At 39.2% G+C, this 23,742-nt stretch overlaps 1 protein-coding gene across 1 annotated transcript in view; it reads left to right on the top strand.

Moving 5' to 3' along the window:
* The window catches only part of LOC137040038 (uncharacterized), a 146,809-nt gene that overhangs the window by 29,590 nt on the left and 93,477 nt on the right, over positions 1–23,742 (top strand). The window lies entirely within an intron of this gene.

Genomic DNA, 23,742 nt, shown 5'->3' with positions numbered 1-23,742 from the left:
CACACACACACACACACACACACACACACACACACACACACACACACACACACACACACACACACACACACACACACACACCTGCTCTACTGATACTGTCTGTGTTTTACTGGTGTTGATGCTGTTACTGGAGAAGACTGGTATCCTTATGTTGTTAATGTTTGTGATTTATCTAGTAATACTAACCCTCAGTTGTCCACCTTCATCAGAAAACACTGGTTGACCAACTGTGAATAACATGTCTTTTTATATGTCCAGCAGCTTCATTAGATCCAAACCCTACATTTATAACCTTAGAAATGAATTGATTTATTGTAAAGTTGGTAAAACAGGTTGCCGAGTGTATTTCTTCTGTTCAGTGCCTGTAACTGGACACACACACGATACAGGCCGTGTTAAACGCTGTTACTCCACCATTAAACCTGAGAAATACTTGACAGAGAAATGTTACCGCAATAATAACACACAAGTGTGTGTATACTTGATAAAACATTGCAGTTCAATTATACTGAGTCTTCATACATTTAGTGGATATTTTTTTTTTCTTCATTGTTAAAATGTGCAAAAATGTGCCTTCGCTGAAGTTGTGAACAAACATCTGTGGTATATTATCAGGTTCTGGTTTGTTCTTTCATTTTATTTGTTGGCATGAGGAGATGAAGACCTGTCGTGTCATTTGTCTCCTCATTTGTTTTTCCATCTTGTGTCTCTTTGAGTTTTATTAATGAAGTATATTCAGCTGGGATTGTCGAGTGAGATTTTATCAGAATTATTGTATTTTTCTGGTGTGTTCATCAGAATATTATCACTGTTTGAGACGATTGCCTCCGTTTGATCACTCTGTCTTTAGACTTACGGGAGTCTTTGGTTCTTTCTTTTGGCGGCTTTCTTGCTCTTGTTCTTATTTTTGGATTTGTCTTTTTAATCTTGAACTCATTGTAAATGTAAATAATCTCAATAAAGATGTCTCATGATATGTATATTTGTAGGTTTGTTGCAAACAGTTGTAATTTTCCTAACACTAAAGGTTTTTGTTCTTCTTTTTTTATTTTATTTTTATAAGCTGTTAGTAAGACAAATATTGTTTGCACCCTGGACAGAATAGCTTTAGACCTTTTTCTTTCCGTGTTTCTTATCTTTACTACAGCCATTGTCTTAATACATTACATTCCTTTAACTAAAACCCACATAAATACCATTTTCATTTTTGGAAACAAGGAATTTTCATGATAACATTTTTAAAAACATATGATTCATTCATAACTGCTGGAACCGGTGTGTCTCTAAAATATTTTGGTGTATTCAGAAATAAGTACGCTCATTTTGAATCATTCAGATAATTTCATCACTGATGCTAAACCTTCACCAACAGTTATCATAACTTTATGAAAAACATCTTACACTGTTCACAATTGCACATTAAATTAGGATTTAGTAGCAACAATAACTATAGTAAGTATGGGGGAATATGAATAGCATTATCATTTTCACAATTAATGCATCATTTTCTTTAACATGTAATGAACATTAATATCCCTATAGTGATGCTTCACTAAGCAAACATCACATTCTGAGTGAATATATAACTCAATCCTTCTAGTGGTCAAATAGTTTTTTATCATTCATGTTGCGGGTGTATGGCAGAGGGCATGTTTATTAATAGGTTTTATTATAATGTAGTGTCATCATTTACTCACCCTCACCTGTATGAGTTTATTTCTTCTGCAGGACAGTTGATGGGCTAAACTGACCTCTGACAACTCACAATCAGACCTAAATCACAAGCTTCCAGTAATGCCACACATTCTCATTCTCGCTTCAAACCAACAGATCAAACCACATTTTTGGGACAGATGTACATGCATGATCGGAATTAGTTTTGAGGAGTTAAAATGCTAAATTGATCTATACAATATCAATAATTGGTAAAAGTCCTTGTATTAAGGTCAAGATCATGTTTAATGTCTCCTGTTGGAGAAATTGGTTTTAGATTAGCGAACTGCAGCGCACAACAAATACAACATTAACAACCATTCTTATCCTGTAACCCTGCATCATAAAAACACACATTCCTTTAGCTAATTTTTAGGAGAGCATTTCATAAATGTATCACGCTTTTATATGATGCATATCTAACATTTTTTTTTGATGAGTAGTGATTCTCACAGTACCAGAACACAACAGGCTCAAACTTTCTGTAAACTGAAGATATGAGAAAAATGTGGCAGATTCGTCCTGAAGATTGATTAAAAGACAGTGTGTGTGAAAATCTTCCTCATACTGACAGATCGCAGGAGATTGGGTTCTCAGTAGTTTCACTTCAGGTCCCAAATTTTCCAAGTAATGAAAAATGAATGAAAACAACAAAAGCAACAAAAAAATTGCTTTTTCAACACTTTCTTCAGTTCTGCGTAATTCTTTCTTCACGTAAGATGCAGGAGCTAGCCAATTCTGAGCCGGCGTTCGGAAGGCCTGGATTGTATTTACAACGTGAACAGCGTCAAAGACTGACACGGAAGAGAAGAAATTGTTGAATGAAATCAATATTTTTGTTGATTTTGCATAGAAAAAGTATTCTCGTCGCTTCATAACATTAAAGGTGCACTATGCAACTTTCCGTCCACTGGAGGGCGCCTATTCTAAACAAAGGCGTAGTTTGATGACGCCAAGTGTGTATCTTGGGACAAGTGGTCTTCACCTCACAGCCGGTGGAAAATAGGACACAGGCAGAAATCATGTTCATGGATGCGGTTATTAACGTTACTGTAGTGTAAAGCAGAGCAGGACCGAGTGTTATGGACCTGAGCACGGCCGCTGGAGTGATTGTTACTCAAATACCCGCCTCGCGAGTACTGGTGTTCTGTCGATTTTTCCTACCTTGTCAGATTTTCCTACCGTAGCGCAAAATTATGGCTATATCTATCGATCCTTCCTACCGCATCGAACAATCCTGCGGCATGTTAACGTAGGCCTATGTGACTAATTTGCGTGAAATAATTCAGCGTAAATTTACCAAAGAATCCTATTGGGGGAAACTAATTTACAGTGAACAAACGGGTAGGATGATTTTATAAACGGCTAGGATGATTTTACAGGGCAAAACGCCCCATCAGATTGTCAAATAAACAGGTAGGATGATTTTACAGTGCAAAATGCCCCATCAGATTGTCAAATAAACAGGTAGGATGATTTTACAGTGCAAAACGCCCCATCAGATTGTCAAATAAACAGGTAGGATGATTTTACAGTGCAAAAAACTCCCCATCAGATTTTCATACCATTATGAAATAAACAGGTAGGATGATTTTACAGTGCAAAACACCCCAACAAACGGCTCGCGAGTACCGAGACTTTTATTATGACGGGACGGGACACAGTCGCCGGGAGCTTGCACTTCCGCTTTTTCGGTCAGGTAAAGCAGCTCTGTTTATCATATCAGATACATTTAAGTGTGTTTAAAATGATGTTATGACGTTACTCTGTGCGTTCGCTCGCCGCTGCTGTGACATGTTCACACTGCTAAGAGTAAAGCGCTTCTGCAGAATAAAACCGAGGGTAACACAGATATGACGCGATTAACAGGCGACTCCCTCAAACGCAATGCTGAAACGTCCCAGTCCTTAGTTAAAATATCAATTTTCTCACAATTTACAAATAGTTGGAAACATTTTGGATATTGTAAGTACTCAACTGAACAAAATATATAACACTGGCCTAGTGTTTTTTGCATATTTTACTGCAAAAATACTACATAGTGCACCTTTAAGGTAACCACTGGCGTTACATGGACTATTCCTTTCTGAGCATTGAAAGTATTAATTACATTGCTGTCTATGGAGGAGTCAGAAAGCTCTCAGATTTAATCAAAACTATCTTCATTTGTGTTCTGAAGATGAACAAAGGTCTTTTTGGTCAAATTTTGAGTGAACCAACCTTTTAATAGTAGCTTGAATGCGAATCACGTAGTATAAAAACCATCAAAGCTGCCAAACAACAATACAAGAACAACAATGAAGGACAATCCAACACCAACAATGCAAGAAGCATGTGGCAATGTCGCATTAAAAACATTCCAAGGGAATAAACCAGTCACTGTGAACATCGCCATCTCTACCGGACAAGCTGAACAAGTTTTACGCTAGTGTTCTCAGTCTCGGTGGAGGATGTAACCTGATCCTTCCGGCAGGTGAATTAAGGGCAGGCCCAGAGGGCATCCCAGGCTTTAGGCATACTTCATGCATGTGGTCATGGGTTCATGCATCAAGCCAGGGTTTTTACAACATTGGTTCCCTCATGCTTTAAAAAAATCCTCCATTGTGCCCATTGCATTGAAAGCTAAAATCACATTGAATGCAGTGCTGAAGAAGGCACATCAGAAGGTAAAGATCCATGTATTGTCCTATTTATTGTTAAATATATTTTATTTATTTTACCCTGCTGTCTGTGACCCATTTCTATGGTCTTGATGTAGTGACTTCAGTGATTCACATGAAGGTTTTCACACAAGAGCTACTACACTATATAGCCAAAAGTATTGGGACACCACACAGCTAACAAATCATTGAATTCAGGTCCCTTCCATGACCCCAGGCTCAAACATTCATTTGAATGGTGAATTCATAGTTAGGACACTAGATGGTGCTCTAACGCAGTATGAAAAGCCTACCGCTCATGTAGGCCTATTAATGAAATAGACCATTTATTCACCTTATTTTTCAACATGGAAGTAAGGTGTTTTCTGTGAATATGCTAAACTTACAATTTATTAGCCATTAAAGGCAATACCGTTAGTTCACCCAAAATTGAAAAAGCTGTTAAAATGGCCATCTCACTACAGTGATTCTACAATAATTTTATGAAGTGACGAGAACAGTTTTTGTGCGCAACCCCCCCCCCCCCCCCCCCCCCCCCCCCAAAAAATAAAATAAACACATAACGAGTTATATAGTTATGGGCAGATATCAACTTAAAAACACCGCTTCGTAAACTAAAGCCTCGAAACATTTTGAATCAGCATATCGTTCAAACCGCCAAACTGCTGAAATCACGTGACATTGGCGATCCGAACCGCTGATTCGATACACTGATTCATTAAGCTCCGAGGCTTTACGAGGCGGTGTTTTGAAATCGACCATCACTATAAATGGTTATTTAGGAGATTTTTTTCGCACAAAAACTATTCTCGTCGCTTCATTAATGAATCTAGATCCAGTGTAATGAGATAGACTTTGTAACGACGTCTTTTATGGATCTTGAGAGAGGAAATGGTCTCAATGAAGGCCTTTCTGAGCCTTCGGATTTCAACAAAAATATCTTCATTTGTGTCTGAAGATGAACAGAGGTCTTACGAGTGTCGAACGACATTAGGGTAAGTAGGCCTAATTAATGACAGAATTTTCATTTTTGAATGTACTAACCCTAATTTATTCTGAAGATTTATTTTGAGTCGGGATGTGATCATCCGTCGTAACGTTACACTCGTTAATGCGGCGCGTCGGCTGAATCCCAATTGGCAATAATTCGTACTTTTGGTATCAATAAAGGACTTCCGCACGAGTTGTAAATCTGTCATTTTCAGAAGTCGGGGAAAAAACGCCTTTCTTACTTATCGGTGTGTAAACAGTGAGTGCTCCAGACACGAATGATTCCTAAAATAATGTGTTTGTTGCGGAGGAGATGCTGTTATTTAGCTATCAAAACTTGAATTTATGATGAATCAGGCGAAAAGTCCTTCAGACACACATTGAAGGAGGAACCCAAGCCAGACAAACCACAAGATGACAGAGATGTGGGCTCTCTTGACTAGTGAAAGACCGGTCACTCAGAGCACTAGGTAGCCTACTAAACAGGTAACCTACTAAAATCCACCAGGACACCATTTTATCTACATATTTGCTAATTAGGTACATTCATTTATCCCCACCGAAAAATGTGGTTTGCATTATTTGTATTATCAACACTTCTTTACTCCACACCCATGTTTTGCTCTCTGATTCGTCATCCTCATCCTACAAACCTGGAACTGAAGCAGGAGCGGATATCTTGAGCAGTCCTCATATATTTGTGTCTGGACCACTATCAAGGGAACTAAGGTGAGGTTATCTATCTGATTATGATCATGATCTCACTCTAAAGTTCAATATTTTGTGGACAGGAGTTATGCTACTGAGAGAAAAAAAGCAAGATTCTTAGCAGCTATTAAAGGGTCATGAAACCCCAAAACACTTTTTTTGAGATGTAAACAGATATGTATAGGCTGCACATCATTGAAAACACTAAGGGTACTCATTAATGGTATTCATATGTGAAAATAGTTATTTTTGCATTTTTCAGAGCGTTTTCTGTCTTCCGGTTTGAAAAGCTTAGTCGGAGCAACGTCACAAATGCTGACGTCGGCGCGGCCTTTTCGGTCTATGGGCTGCTGGGCACATGCTGACGTCGACCGCTCCGAGCGATTCTCGATATATATTCATGACATAAAGCTCATTCAGTCCAATCCCTGCGCTGTAGTATGCATAAAAGATAATTCAGTTAATATGCATGAGACAGTCACTTCGTCAGGCTTGTCTTCCATCATTATTGTAGAGATATGTTAGGGAAGTTTTGGAAGCAGCGCGCGGAAAAGTGACGGAGGAAAGCTAGGCGTTGTGCTGATACGAAGTAACGTAAAGGGCGCCGAGCGAGCTGTAACCGGCGCCGTCTGTGGAAGCCTTTGCTACAAAGGCTCGGTAAAGTAAAATTAACTTGAGCAAATGCACGCCGAACCTGCAAGCGTTGACTATCTAATTTTTGTCAGGAGTGCAGAATAACCAATCTGTAGGCTATTGAACAAAAGCCACGTCCTCTCCGTTTTATTTGTGGTCACAGCCATGCACTAAACCGCATGTGTTCGGGCTCTTAGTGAAACAGTGTTCATATTTGGACAGATATAGATTTAGCTGCCGAGTGATAGACAGCGCGGATCGTCACGGCAACCCAGTGCGCGTCGCTCTGTGCTTCAGATGCGCGGTCGAGACTAGCCTCGAACCCCTTCGCTTTTACCCCGATCTAGAATTACACATCTCTGTCACATCGCATGTTGGGTGGTTCACGTTCTCTTATCACGTCGGCGGGTTGTTCATCTTGTCAAACAGCGTGCATATTTGGACAAATATAGTTTTATCACGTTTGCAAAATATTTCGTCATGCAGAATAACATTTATTTTCATTTCTCACTGAATTATGCTGGTTTGAAGAGCTGAATGATTTGCGATCTCTGCTGCACGCCACTCATAGCTCTCTCATTCGCTGTACTCATCCCTCATTTAATCTCACTGTGGTAAACTATGCCAACGGGAACCAAGAACATGTCTCAGAACCGCTGTAACTGCTGCTATCACTTACTGACACTCCCCTATTTATGCAAACATTCCCTCTTTCCACACAATACCATCCCACCTTTTCACAGTCGACCACTCCCCTTTTAACAAGCTTTTTCAAATCGAAGGTGTGAAAAAACACAGCTGCAGCAGGGGGGTTTCATGACCCTTTAAGTATCAGCTAGATAGCATTTAGTTCGCCCTTAAAACTAAAAAAATGTCAACTCTGTGAGTCACACAGTGCATTTATTCTTAAAGTTACTCAGACACTGGCAGAAAAAGGATATGACCTTTATTAGAAAAGAAAAAGGGATCAATAATAGTTCTGCTTAGAAAGAACTCTTGCTAGATTTTAGTTTGTAAAGTTTTGAACATGGATATTTTTCTTACACAAGCACATCGCTTCGCTTCAGAAGGCCTTTATTAACCTTTTATGAATCAGATTTAATCAGAAGACGGGGCTTATGTTCACTGAAGACGAGTGTGAATTCCAACACGACACTTTTAGTTTTTACAGTAACTGTTTTACGATGGATATGTTTAACAACCCACAGTCACATACAGTGATGCAAACTACTCAACTTTAATGGCATTTTAAATTGAAAATACGATATTGAAATTGTCATTCATAACGCAATGTAATGAGAAAAGAAACTTTTATATTTTTGACATATTAGACATACAAACAAGAGTGCATATTTTTTAAATAAAATATTATTTTTGAAGAGTTTAAATGCATCACTCCACAGATACATGTGTTATAATTAGACCAGAAACGTATTTTCTTTATTCCCTCAAATCGCTTTACTGGGACAGTATGTAGGTCTACCTTAAATAAGTTACAAGTTTTTTTTTAATTATACCGCCGCCCCAATGACAGCTTTTGTAACCTTTTTTTCTTCTTCTTCTTTTTCTGAGAGTGAAGCACTGCTCAACTGCAGGATCACTGCATAAGTATAGATCATCATGCACACAAATATATGATATGTACATTTTTCACAATAATATCACTTTTTTTTTGTCAAGCATCTGTGCTGAGTTCGTTATTTTGTAGTGAAGCAGGTCTTCTGTAGAGCAGAAGTCAACGGTTTCATGTGAACAGGAATGGAAAAAGTCCTTCAACCACACTATTCACACTATTCACACCTCAGACAGAGACAATGACAAACTGACATCAAACACAAGCGTTCAGCAGTAGAGTCCTTCTCATGAACATGCTGTTCGTCCACCCAGCAGATCAAACCACATAGAGATATATGAGACCAGAGCAGAGTGCATCTACATTTTGCACTTTTTTTCATGAGATTTACACGTACGTAGAGTCAAACATGAAAACTCTTGAATTGGCCATTTTTTTCAAGTTTTTTGGAGACCACTTAATTTCATCTTTAATTATTATACTTTAAATCCTAAACGTTGATCCTGCCTGCATTTCCTCATACATTATAGTGATTCTCACCAAAAACAGACTGAAAAAGACTGAAGTTTGATCATCTTCTCATTGTGATAGGTGCATAATCCACATGATCCTCCTCTTTTACTTTCTGTAAAAAAACACAACACAAGATGTAGTTGCTGAATATCTCTTTCGAATAACCTTTATAAGCACTGCATCCAAACTTAAACATCTTGAGGAAATGACATCAAACGACTTAAGAAGTTTCTCAGTTGCTTTACTAACATAATACAAATAAATAGCAAGTGTTTCTTGCATTGATAATCGTATGGCATTTATTAAATATCTGATATTGTGCTGTTGTGTGTGTGATGGATGATAATACAGACAGAAACACAACTGCACACACTGATCTCCATCTTGACTGAAGAAATGACACAGACACACACCGTGAATTAATAATAAATTCTCTTACCGATTTCTGTGCGTTTCTTTTGTAGTATGTTGGATCGGCGTAAGTGATCTCGTCTTCACGAGTCTCAACTGTTTCAATGATAATAATAGATTCATTAAAACAACAAAATGTGTTGCTATTATTATGGCAATCAATGTAAAACCATAAATGCACACGCTTCATTTAATTTTTATCACTGCTGTTTTTAAAATGGCTTTAACAAATATAATTTGATAGTAAGTGTATAACTTTTTCACACAAAAGTTAAAGAGGGGGCCCTATCATACACCCGGCGCAATTTGATGGCAGGCACCACACACATCTCCATGACCGCTTTTTTTTGCCGTCGTTAAATTAGCAAAGGTGGATTCGGACACGCTTCAGACGATGGGTCTTCAGATCGTTAAAATGGGGCCCACTATGTGTTCTTCATACCCAAGTTTATCCAAAAACAAACATTTCGACATCATTTGCTCGCCCTCAAGTTGTTCTAAACCTGTACACATTTCATTGTTCTGCTGAACACAAAAGAAGATATTTTGAAGGACCAAACAGTTGTGGAGTCCCACTGACTAGTCAAGTCAATGAGTGCCAGCAGCTGGTTGCCAACAGTCTTCGAAATATCATCTTTTGTGTTCATCAGAAGAAAGAAACTCATACATGTTTGGAACAACATAGGGTGAGTAAAAGAGTGACATATCCCTTTAAATTTAGAGAGGCATTCTTTACACATAATTTATAAATCTAACCCAGGCCGGATGTTTAACAAAAATAGTCATTTGTCTTCTTGATATGTGAAATATCCCGAGCATTAGCGGCATCTATTACACATCATGCAAAATTATATTCAAAAAGTGTAGAAAGCTTTTTTTTCTTCTTCTTTTTTAAGTTTTGCTCTAATTTGAGAAATGAAGAATTGAGCCCTATTCGGACGGTAATTGTTTCTCGTGGGGTCGTCAGGTATTTTCATCGTTTACTGGGTGTAGTCAGTGATTTTATTGCTGTCTGAATCCAGAATGTCAGTGTTTTTCTCCCACCACCTGCGTAAAAATCTCCAGCCAAATATCCTACTGTTTTTGACAAACACCAAGGTTGCGTGGTAATTTAATTGCCGTCCGAATCCACATCTCTGAGTTTTCAAGTAAAGCGCTTAAAAATAAAATGTTTATATCCTTTTTGACCACTGCGGAGCACCGTATCGTTGGGTTTCGCTGTAATTTGGATCCATTTAAAGAGCCTAGACTTTTATTACTGAAATGCTGGAAAGTAATTTCAAACATAAGTCTCATAACAGCTCAAAAAAAAAAAGAGAAAACAAAAACACGTAAACATTTGAAATGAGCCATTATTATGACACTAATAATTAATGTTATAGGCCATAGGTTAAATTTGCAGCATTGTATTAACTTATTTGCCCTCATTTCCACATTTTTAAAATTATATTTAAAAAAAACAAAACAGGATATTTAAATAATTAATAATTTCCTATCATTAAATATTATTAATTTTATTCTTATTATTCCAAGCATATTACATTTTTACAGCGGACAATCATTCGACTGACCATGTGAGCCGCCGTCAGGTGCGCAGGATCACAAAACTCGCTCCTCCACCGGGAATAAATCACCATCAAAGCACGAGTTTATCACGTTTAGAGGTGGCATGAAAATATATTCTTACGGGCGTCCACATGAGAAACAATTACCGTCTGAATAGGGCTTTAGTTTTTGTTGTTGTTGTTGAGTGAGATGAGTTAAGAGCGCTGCCAGTGTCATTATATAGGCTACAAATAGACATTTAATCTAATAGTAGAGTAATTAAAAAAAAAAAAAAAATGTCATTATAAATATTACTTTGGTTTCTTTTTATATAAATAATACAAAATAATGACTAATTCATTTTTAACATATCTTTAGGGCTATCAATTTACTATAAATATTTAGAGTATAAAGTTACGTTTATTATATTACATGTTTCAAACATGGATGTGACACTTACCTTCTCTGTCAATTTTTCTACATTTCCTGCAGATCCAGAAGATCCCAAATCCGGCAACAGTCATCAGAGATCCAGCAGAGATCAGCACTATGTATAATAAAGGTAAGCCGTGATCTGTAATGGACAAAATGAGCCATTAGTGAATGAATCTGTCCATCTGACACACAACAAACACTATCAAACATCAGCACGGCACAGCTGAGAGTAAATCGATATTAATATCGCCGTACCTGCACATGTGTGGCAGAGTTGAGTGATGTTGGGATGTCTGGTCTGGTTGCTGATGGGATTGTTCAGCACACAGCTGTAGGTGTTTTTATCCTGATATTCCACCTCCAGAGGTAGAGAGAGACTGATGCTGAGATTAGACACACTGATGCTGGACAATAAACTGTTTCCTTTGAACCAGGAGAGAGTCACATGACTCACATTCAACACTGATGAACACACCAGTGAACATGAGGATGATGATGATGAAGAAGAACATTGTGAAGAGTTACTGATGATGACAGGAACAGGCAGACGAGCTGGAGAACATGAGAAATCAAGAGAAATATGGATCAGTCTAAACATCACAGTGAGGCACTGAATAGGATGGAAACTTGTTTGCGTCACGGAATAAAATAATAATTTAAATAACTTTTTCTTGCAATTGCGAGTTCATATCTTGCATTTCTAAGGGGGAAAAGTCTTGTGCTATAAAAGGAGTTTCCATAGACTGGCCGATCTGTAAATGTTACTCAGTGTTTCAATAGTACAGCCACAAGATGTGAACAACTTAGGGTGAAAACTCACCCTTTCTGTGTAAAGTTATATCCAATTTTACAACCTCTTTGGTGACAATACACCGTAAACCATAAAATGACTAAAAGTGCTGAAGTGCTTCTGAAGTTTCCTCTATTTGACATCCATTAGTTTCTCACCGTAACCTTCAACATTAGGGATGAGTCTAAATTCTTTTTTTTGGTGATCGACACAATGCCACAAATGCTGTGGATTGAGCTTAACTTATAAAATACGTGAAGGACGAGACAAATGATCTCTACTCACCATAGACAGAAACTCTGAATGTTTTTGATGTCAGCTTCGCTCCATTTATCTCTAGTTGATAATCTCCAGCATGTTCAGTTCTGATGTTTGTGATGGTCAGAGATCCAGTTTGATGATCCAGCTTCAGTCTGTCTCTGAATCTCCCGTCAGGACCATCATATGTGGAGAAGGTTCGGTTGTCAAGGCTGATCTTAGCTATGCGAGACTTTTTAGCTCCATATGTCCACAGTATGTCGTCGTCTGATTGTATTTTAGTAAGATCAGGGTTAAGAGTGACAGAATCTCCCTCCATCACCGACACTGACTGCATTTCATTTGTTTCAGCAGCAAACAAACCTGGAGGACATGAAGAGAAAAAGAACGGATAAAGACTACTGGTGGTTGACACAAAGACAGTCACATTATGAACAGACAGATGTGAGTAAATCAATAATGTGATCTTTAATTTAAAATGATCTGCTTTAGAGAAAAATAAAAATAAAGGTTAATTTAAATCCAAGTTTAATGATATGGATCTATTTAGTTAATTATTATTGAATTTCCATTACATTTGTAGTTGTTTATGATTACTGCAGAAGAATAAAAAAAAAAAAAAAAAAATATATATATATATATATATATATATATATTTTTTTTTTTTATTTATTTTTTTTTTTTTTTACTTTCCGGGGTAATCATTGGAAATAACAACAAGAGAGATTTGATCACAGTGGATGAAAATAATCTAACTTGAACCGCAGCAGGAGTTTATTACTCTGTTAATAAATGCTCGTAACTTACCGATCAGACGGCAGCAGCTCAAACAGAACAAAACAAGCGTGTGAAACATTTTCTTCTGTAGTTCAGTGAAACGTCTGATCTAAGACTATCAATAAACTGATCGAAACAAACACAACAGAAGTGCTGTGGCATGTGAATCCTCCCCGACAGAGTCTGACCCTCCTAATGCGCGCACACACACACGAAAGCACGTTATACATTTCTACATGTGTAATATAAAAACTACATTTCACTACATTCAAACTACATTGTAAAATAGAGAGTAACTCTAGTGATTTTAAAAGTGTTGTGTGTATTTATTCAGATCTCAATTGCAAGCTATGGGGAAAGTTTAAAGTCTCACTGACGTTCATCTTCTGAGTCAAACTGAAACCTGCTGCGGTTTTTTGTGTATTTTGTGGTTTGATCTGTTGGGTGGACACATCTTGTAGGTGAGAGAACGGCTATAGAGAACGTGTGTGTTTAGTTTGTAGGTGAAGAGTTTCTTCCTGTCCTGCTTCTTTATAAACAACTTCAAACTTTAATCTAACATGACGAGAAACTGCATTTGACACAGAGACAGAAAATAAATCGCAATATTTAACACTCACATTCACAATTTTAATATTTAAAAGTTTTTGGTATTTTTGATTTTTGATATATTTTATGTCAACCTAGTGAAAAACACTTTCACATTCTAAAGTTTTTACTCAGGCTTGGAACATACTCTGCAAGAACAAAGAAATTTGTTCGTTTTCTTGAGGTGGCAAGAACAAGAACAAAGTTCGTTCAGGCAGTACATCCCATACTTCACGAGAAAAGCAGGTGGCGATCATCTGCATTTCTCCGCGTTGACCACGCCCACTGTAAATATCTGACCAATCACAAAATAGTTCTCGGACACCCGCAAGAAAAAAGGTTCTGCTCGTGATGTGTCGAGAACAAGCTGCGAGAACTCCCAAACCAGGGCTGAGAGAACAACATGACCTCAAATATCTAAGTTACTGAAGAACAAACAATGGAAGTGAATGGGATCAAATGTTAAAAGCCATAGGGTCAGCCATCAAACACTGAACTGGACTAGATCCAAAAAGCCCTGGGTGTTTTCACATTTGGGTCCTCTTTAAAAGAACCGAACTCAGACTCCTTTAAGTGGACCAAGAGGTGAACCAAGTGAAAAAGGACCCGGTTTTCTTTACGTTCACACTGTCCCTGTACCTGAAAGAGTAATGATAACATCAGCATATTAAAAATAAACAACACAATAAAATAAAATAATAAAAGAAAGATGCAAATTAAATAAACTGCTTTAAATTTCCCAGGTCTAGATATGCCTAAAGCAGCATTCAAGTAAGAAATGGAATAATCACAAGAAAAAATAAAACTGCATATTCTCCACTGATTCTTTTATTAGGCTAATAATGCAGATGTTTACATTCACTTAAGACAAAACCACATGTTTATGTGAAACTTGTGTGTTTTTGACACTTTAAAATAAATGCAATAAGCCGCTAAAGATTCGGTTTATTTCACGCGCGGTGACCGCTGGCTTCTGTGCATCCAGTTTAGGCCCTAGTAACACCATTTTAAACTGGCAAGGCGCCCAGCCGCATCTCAGCTCGGAAGCGATTGAAATGGCAATAAACAAGCGTAAGTTCTTAATTAATAATTTGTAGAGATTTGTCTGACGAATCAGCCGCGATGAACAGCTGATATGTACGGAGGAATCTGATGACCAAACTACATTGGAATTTGCGAACAGAAAAAATCAAGTAAGCCCTGAGCGGTTTGTGTTCAGACTGCGTGTTTTTAGCGAACCGTACCATAAGATGAGATCGAACCGTCCCCAGACCACCTCATGAGATAATCTCGGCTCGGTTCATTTTAAAGGGGTCTGAGATCGTTAGGAGTGTTCACATATGGGCCAAAAATCACGCGAACCACGCTCAAACCCCTGAAAGGACCCGAGTGTGAAAACTCTGTTCAGGGAAAGAGTTGGGAACTGGCGAACGTTCAACAAACTTAAATCAAAACTAAACACAAACTGAAAGTAAAGAAAGCAGCCCCTCACGGACGACTGCCGCACATACGTAATGAAACAGACAAAACCCAACGGAAAAGTCCAGGCCTGGTCCTCTCTCGCCCTTCACCGGCGTCGCTCCTCCTTATTTGCTTCTGTAGCTTCTCTGAGAGATCCCGGACCGGTGTGATGCGCAGGTGACACTCATTTTCAATAACCTCACGCCGTTCTCTGTCACACTTATCAACTGTAATTTGAATAGCTTTTTTAAAATCTTTATTATAGTCTAATTATATTGTGGAGCTGATCTTTGAAAGGCTAATTCCTAGTCATGCTCTAGTTAGTAAGCAAAATAGCCTACTAGTAGAATGCGTACTACATTATCATCCATCTTAGGTGCACCATTTTCACTCTCTGGATGAAAAACGGGTGAAAAAATATTTGTACGATTTGAGCGCATGGTCTAAAAGCACACGGCGCAGGTGCACTTCAATCCACATTTGGTAGTTTAACAACGAAAAAATGGTCGGCACATAACTTCCTCTAACTGTTGTCCGCACATTCACGAGATACTGACATTTCAGCATATGGCACATTTTTTCTAACACAAATGCATCGCTTCATTTAAGACGGATTTTACCGTTTGCATGTTACATTATGAATCCAGACATATCTCAACTCACAGTCTTTATGATCTACAGTTTCACAGCACTTTCCTGTTGTGTATATATTTGTTCCAGTATCCTAAAAAACTTTATACACATTCTGTGCCACCTGTTGTGTTGTGCTGATGCTGTGTTTATCTGCTGTTACTCAAAACCCACCAGATGGCGCCACTCAATATCATGAGTGGCATGAATTATTTTATCAATATAGAAGCCTAAGATTTTAGCATAAATGGAAGAATAACTTGATGTAAGACATGTATTGTGCTGTGGTAGTTTTTAATGATTACATATTAACTGCTGTGCCAAGTTGAAAGTTGGTTAAGAGAACTGAGTTTAGAGTTTTGAAAAGGTGACCTAAGTATTGATACTGGATAAACTCAGCCCGATCTGCTGGCGATTTGATTTCGCCCTGCAGCTGTACATCACCCGGATTGTTGGTCTGATTGGTTGAAGAAAGTAATTTGAACTATGCAAAATTATATAAATATATAATCTAGTCAGAACACCGGCAGGATAGTAGTCTGTTTCCTGTTGAGCTCACAGTGATGATGCTGTTCTTCAGAATCACACCAGATGGAGACATTTATCAGTTCAGTTAATATCATACCACTGATGATGGGTAAATATCAAAGGATTCATCTTCTGACCTTTACTCAAGACAACTAGCAGTTCAATTCCAGTCCTTAAAGGGGGGGGTGAAACACTCAGTTTCAGTCAATCTCATGTCAATCTTGAGTACCTATAGAGTAGTATTGCATCCTTCATATCTCCGAAAAGTCTTTAGTTTTATCATATTTATAAAAGAAATATTGGCTGTACCGAGTCTTTCCGGAAAAAACCGAGCGCCTGGAGGCGTATCGTGTGGGCGGAGCTAAAGAATGACAAATGTGCACAAAGCGGTGATGTCCTCAAGCGTGGAGAAGCCCATCGCTATCTCAGCTAATACAGATAATGATCCACAATCAAATCTGAGGCTGAAATAAATTGAACAGGAGAAACGGCAACATCAGGATGTCCGTCTCTGTGGTATGTACTGTATTTAGGGGCCTTTGTGTGCAGTTTATGAGGACATGATTCGGTTTATGGACTATTGTATGTGACTAGACCTTAGAGGTAGCAAGCAAAACGGTTTTGCACGTCAGAGTCAGAATAGTGTAACGTTATACAGAACAACAATGGAGTAACCGTTAGCGCATTTGAATGACAAAGCACGCGATCGTATCGTTTACTGATGTTTACTCACGCGACGGTAGCCAATAGCAGAGACATTTGAAGTTGATTTACTCACCGGCATCTTCCAAAGCAGGACCGCTCTGTCAAAAACACACTTCTTTGGTATGATTTGGTGAAGTCCTGTGACAGCAGTGACCGTGGAAATCCACTTTGCGACGCGACTGAAGCGATGCCTTGAAGCTTCCCGTCATTTCTGCGTTCAAATCGGTTCAAATGCACCGCTGCCTTCCCGGAATGCTGTGCTGAAGCGTTGAAGTCGCTCGACGTCACCCATAGGAATAAAGTGGAGCGCGGCGCGTCATAAGTGTTCACGGACGACTGGATCTGCACCTGAGAGACTGTTTACAGCGTGCATTTCCTCTCTCTCCCTCTAGTCACGCGCGCGCGCACCCTACCGGGAGAAGAGCCCATACGGCCCATACAAGGACCTTCCGCTCTATTTAACGTCAAATAGACCCATACTCGAAAAAAACTCGCCGAAACTTGTGAGAAACCGGAAGGAGTATTTTTAACACAGAAATACTCCATCAAACGTCCAACATTAGTTTTTGAAACTTTGTCTATGTTTAGGATGGGAATCCAAGTCTTTAACAGTGTAAAGAGCTCAGTATGCATGAAACAGCATTTCACCCCCCCTTTAACATCAACCCAGTGTGTAAATAACATTTATGATATGCTTATATTAGATGGTAGAGCTGATCCTGCTTATGATAGATGATGTTGTAGTATGAACACTATATTCACCACCATTTTCACTAGCTGGACGATAAACTGGTGAAAAAATCCCACAGACTGTCGCTGAAGGAGGAACCTGAGCCATATCTAGAGAGCAGAAGATCACAGAGACTTGAGATGGCTCTTTTGACCTGTATCAAACACCCTGAGCACGCTAGTATTATTGTTCCAGATGTGAAGTCTCATTTTGAACACTAGATGGCGCTCTATTCAGAGAGAAGCACACTTTCTGTTACATTAACCCCTGCTGTTAGATTGAACTACAACATTATGTGGACAAAATACTTTTTTGGAGCTCTTAAATTTAAAATGACTGAACTTTTACACTGATTTCAGTCTTAAATCCTTATAAAATATGGTGTGATATCAAGAATAGTTCTTCTGCTGCTCTTGAATGAAATAACTACTGAAACCAGCACTGTATCAAAGTATGAGCAGCTATAAGATCATATGCATTATTTTAATATTAATACCATAGACTCGTCACAAAAGTCACTAAAGTGAAATAATCACAGCTGGATCTGATATTAGAGAAATATTGAATCATCTTCTCGTGCTGACAGACACATACTCCACGTGAGTCTTCTCTTTAGATTTCTGGAAAACACATCACACAAGATAGAATCAAAAACTAATACAAATCATCTACAATTATATCAGTGATTTTTAGAAGAAATAAATATTTTTTTATGTAATATTAGTGTGCCGCCCATTGATTGAATGCGAGACTCCGGTTCCGTTTACAGCTGTTTATTAACACCGTAGAACTAAAAGTTCAGGTAGACAAAAATAAAAGACAGCATCAAATACTGCAAATGTTACATAAATAGCATGGCTTAGCACTGTTGTTAATGCTAATAAAGAATACAGAATAATACTGACCACTTTAGCCTGCTTCTCAACCAACGGCAGAGACATTTCCCAGAAGCAATCTTCACAGTCAACAATATGATTTTTTCAGCTTACACACAGTTGAGGAAAACACTATGAAGCATGGACTAATAGTCAAGAAACAAAAAATAGCAGATAACATCACCGCTACATGTGAGCTTTTTCCTCTGAGTTTCGTTTTCTGAACGTACCGCGGCTAACAGACGCTACTTCCGGTTTTCGTCATGTCAAAATAAAAGCATGTACACTTTTCAAAATAAACTCGAAAACGGCTGCATTTACACTCCCACCATCACACGATGTGTGATTCACAAAAAAAACATTGTTAACAGAACCTTGTAAAAGATTTATACAAATACACAAATAAACCATGTCATTGAAAAGCTAACCTACTTATTCAGCCTCAAGCAATAGTACTGTTTTGTGTATTGACCTTTCTAAGTAAACTGGCTTATTTAAGCGTGTGCCTTTACTGTCTAGTGTTGTGTCACTAAGGAGCAGTTTGAGTTTTCTGACTCTTCCGTCAGCTCCTTGGAAGACTTCAACTACCTTCGCCAACTTCCACTGATTTCTTGGTGCGCCATCATCTTGCAACAGTATAATGTCATTCACTTTAGCATTTCTCCTGTCTTTGTTCCATTTGCTCCTCTGCTGCAGATTCAGCAAATACTCTTTCCTCCACCTGGTCCAAAATTCATTGGACAAGAACTGTACCCTCTTCCATCTTTTCCGAAGATAGAGATCTTCCCTTACAAATTCACCAGGTGGTGGCGCGATTATTGACGATTTCATTGTCAATATATGGTTTGGAGTTAGAGGTTCGGGTCCTAATGGATCATTGAGATATTCAGTGGTCAATGGTCGACTGTTCACTATAGCCATCACTTCATATAAGAATGTTCTTAATGAAGAGCTGTCTAATCTTCCAGCAGACTGCTCTAGGATGGAAGTAAGGACACTTCTCACGGTCCGAATCTGCCTCTCCCAGACGCCGCCCATGTGACTGGAAACAGGTGGGTTCATGACAAAGTTGCATCCCAACTCTTTCACGCGTTCTTGCTCCATTCCTTTCATTAATTCTCTGAACTCATTGCGTGCCCCGACAAAGTTTGTGCCTTGATCACTTCGTAGTTGACTTACATTGCCTCTTATGGCAATAAAACAGCGCAATGCATTTAGAAAAGCATCAGTGGAAAGGTCATCCAATGCCTCAATGTGGATGGCACGTGAACACATGCAAGTGAATAGAAGCCCATACCTCTTCAGTTCTTTCCTTCCATCTTTAACATAAAATGGTCCGAAACAGTCCATACCACTATAGGTAAATGGAGGGGTAGCTTCCATCCTCTCTGGGGGGAGGTCGGCCATTTTTTGATCTTGATTACATTTTCTGAACTTTCTGCATTTGATGCACTTGAAAATGAATGATGATACCTCACAACTACACCCCAGGATCCAAATCCCACTGGAACGTAGTTCATTGATGGTCATTCCTCGACCCTGATGCTTCACCTTCTCATGATAGTGCTTTATCAACAATCGAGACACATGATGTCCTTTGGGGAGGATGGCTGGGTGTTTGACATGAGGGTGGAGTGTTGCTTGTGTCAATCTACCTCCCACCCTCAGGATATCTTGGCTGTCCATGAAAGGGTTCAACTTGTACAGTTTGGTTGACTTGTTCTTTTGTACCTTTTTTTGTTTAAGAGCTCTGATTTCATCACTGAACGCTTCTTCTTGAACTTCGCGGATTATAAATTGTTCAGCCTCCATTCTTTCTTCAAGCGTCGTAACTTCATTGGATCTTGTTTTAAGACCTTTCACCTCTTTTGCAAGACGCTTAAGTCTTGCTATGGCTCTTACGACTCTTTTCCAATCTGAAAACTTGTGAAGTCGGTCTGATAAGGACCTTTCCTCATTTGCTTTCGTTGTGTGAACTTGTGCTCTTTTGATTTCTGGATCATCCTTATTGAGTTCTCTCACCTTAAACTCTTCTTCCTTAGGGAGGTCCCTTTGCCACAAGAAACTAGGTCCCTTGAACCAGTTAGACTCTACAAGCTCCTTTGCCATGAGTCCGCGAGAGGCATGGTCAGCTGGGTTATTTTCTGAGGCAACATATTGCCACTGACGTGGTTGTGTGCTTGATTTGATCTGCTGGATCCGATTGGCTACGAATACATGAAATCGCTTTTCATCATTGTTAATGTAACCAAGTACGACCTTGGAATCGGTCCAAAAGTATTCCTGTAGATTTTCAATCTCCATTTCTCTCCTTAACAGATCACTTGTCCTTGTGGCCATGACCGCAGCTGAGAGTTCCAGCCTTGGGATTGTTGTCAGCTTCGTCGGTGCAACCCTTGCCTTCCCCATAACAAGAGCACAATGGACTTCTCCAGACTTCGAAACAACCCTAAGGTAAGAACACATTCCATAGCCGGAAACACTGGCATCGGAGAAATGGTGAAGTTCATACTGTTGAACTTCCTTAGCTGTCAATGGTATGTAGTGCCGTGGTATCTCTACCGAAGACAGATTGTGAAGGTCTTGGAGCCATGCTTCCCAACGCGGCCTGAGGTCATCAGGAAGCGGCTCATCCCATCCAACCTTGTCTTGACACATCCTTTGTAGAATCTGTTTACCTTTCAGAATGATAGGTGCCACAAATCCAAGAGGATCAAAAATTGAGGCCACTGTTGACAGTACTCCTCTTCTGGTAAAAGGATGCTCTTTTACCTTCACTCTGAACAGGAACTTATCAGAGCTAATGCACCATTGGACCCCGAGAGCCCTTTCCATCTTCTGCTCACCCAAGGCCATGTCCAGGTCAGCTGCAACTTCAGCACGTTCTTGATTTGGAATTGTTGAAAGAACCCTCTTGTTGTTGGTAATGAATTTATGTAAGTGGAGTTTACCAGTGTTGCAGAGGTCTCTTGCCTCTCTAACAAGCTCAATAGCTTCTTCTTCACTGTCCAAACTTGTTAATCCATCGTCAACATAAAAGTTGCGCTGTATAAACCTCACTGTAGCTTCACTAAACTTGCCTTCTCCTTCTGCAGCCAGGTGTTTAAGCCCAAAGTTTGCACATCCGGGTGACGATGCAGCACCGAACAAGTGAACCTTCATGCGGAACATTGACGGTGGAGCTTCCATATTGCCTCTTTCCCACCACAGAAATCTGAGATAGTCTTGGTCCCTTGGTGCAACATGAAATTGATGGAACATCCGCTCTACATCACACATGATGGCTACTTTTCCCTTGCGGAAGCGACATAAGACCCCTACAAGGGTATTTGTAAGGTCTGGCCCGGTGAGTAGATGCTCATTCAGTGATGTATTGTGAAACTTAGCTGAGCAATCAAATACAACACGAATCTTTCCTGGTTTTTGGGGATGGTAAACCCCATGGTGAGGGATATACCACGTGGTGTGATTGATTACCTCTGACTCTGGAACCCTTTCAGCATCACCTCTTGCTATGATGTCCTCCATAAAAGCCACATAATCCTTGTGATACTGATTATCTTTCTTAAGACGTTTTTCCAGACATCTGAGTCTATGTTCTGCACATACTTTGTTGTTTGGCAGGTTTGGTCTCTCTTCCTTGAAAGGCAATGGCATTTCGTAATGTCCATTTGGCTTTTGCTTAATTCCTTCTTTCAGCTTCACCAAGAACTTAATATCATCTTGTGATTTTAGACCTTCTTCACTGGACTTCTCAGTAAAATCTGCCTCAAAGACCTTGAGTATATCTGCTGGAGTGATCATTTCTTTGACTTGAGTTCTACAAACAAAACGAACCTCAGACTTGAGCTCAGAAAAGGGCTTGGCAGCTGGCTGAACTTTCTTTATGATGATACGGTGGCTCACACCGATTTCATCCTCATGATCATAATCAACTTCAGTTCTGCTGTAGCCGATAATGCTCCAACCCAACACAGACCTTTGTGCATATGGCTGGTTTTCATTGCCTGAGATGACATCTCTGGGAAGTAGGGCTTGTGGACAGTTATAGCCGATTAACAATCCCACTTCACAGTTGAGCTCAGGAGACATTTCATCAGCCAAATGTTCTAAATGGGGCCAGGACTTTGCGGTTGTGCTTGTGGGTATATGGGATCTGTTTGCTGGTATGTAATCTCTGGTATAGGTTGTTGGGAGTTTGATTTTAGTGTCAGAGCTGATGCCTCTTACCTGCAGTCCTTGCACCTTTTGGCTATTCACCACCTTTGTTTTTGATGTTATTGTGGACACTTTAAGTTTTACTGGCTCTTTCTTGGCACCCAATGTTACAGCTGCATCCTTCAGGATGAAGGTTGTATCGCTCTGACTATCAAGTAAAGCATACACTAAAACTTCCTTGTCTGGTTCCATTGTCGTGGAGACATAGACTGGAACAATAGATGAAGTGTGAGTGCTTCTCTTCTCTTGAACAACTCGGTTAGAGGTAACTTGCTGTATTTCAAATGATTCAGACTGTTGGTTTTTGTCTCCTTTGTTTTCATTTGGCCTTTCTGGTTTTATTCTTACTCCTTGCTCTTGGTCTTTCTTCCCACGATCTTGATGTAAGCAAGTAGGGTGGAGTTTTCCACACAAGTCACACACACTCCTGGATGTACAAGCTCTGGAGTTATGGCCAGTCCTAAGGCAGCCAAAACATAATTTCTCCAGTTGAACAAACTTAACTCTTTCTTCAACTGGTTTTTCTCTAATCTTGAAACACCTATGGAGAGTATGTCCTTTCTTCTTACAAAACATGCATGTGATGCTTGTCTTCTCACTTGTATTAGTAGTAAAAGTCTTAGCACTAAAACTTTGATTTCGTTGATACTTAGACTGTTCTCGTTCTGTTGGCTTTGATCTTTCTTGGTCAGTTGACTTCACTGCATACAATGATGTAATGGGGTTGCATGCAATTCGAGCTTCCATGTTGAGAAATCTCACGAAGTATCTAAAGTCAGGGAACATTTTGTGTTCATCTTGATAAATTGTAGCTTCTCTATTCCATCGTGAGCTCAACCAATCCGGGAGCTTGAGCACAATCCTTTGGTTTTCCACACAGTCATTGAGAGTTTGTAGACCTTGAACATATGGCATAGCGGATTCAACACTGGTCAAGAAATCAACAAACTCACGAAGATTTTCACTGTCTTTGGGACTGATTTTATGCCATGTATGTATCT

Source organism: Pseudorasbora parva, chromosome 14, assembly GCF_024679245.1.
Source record: "Pseudorasbora parva isolate DD20220531a chromosome 14, ASM2467924v1, whole genome shotgun sequence".
Taxonomy (NCBI): Eukaryota; Metazoa; Chordata; class Actinopteri; order Cypriniformes; family Gobionidae; genus Pseudorasbora; species Pseudorasbora parva.
The sequence above is the reverse complement of the archived record's forward strand: the minus strand, read 5'-3'. Positions and strand labels throughout refer to the sequence as shown.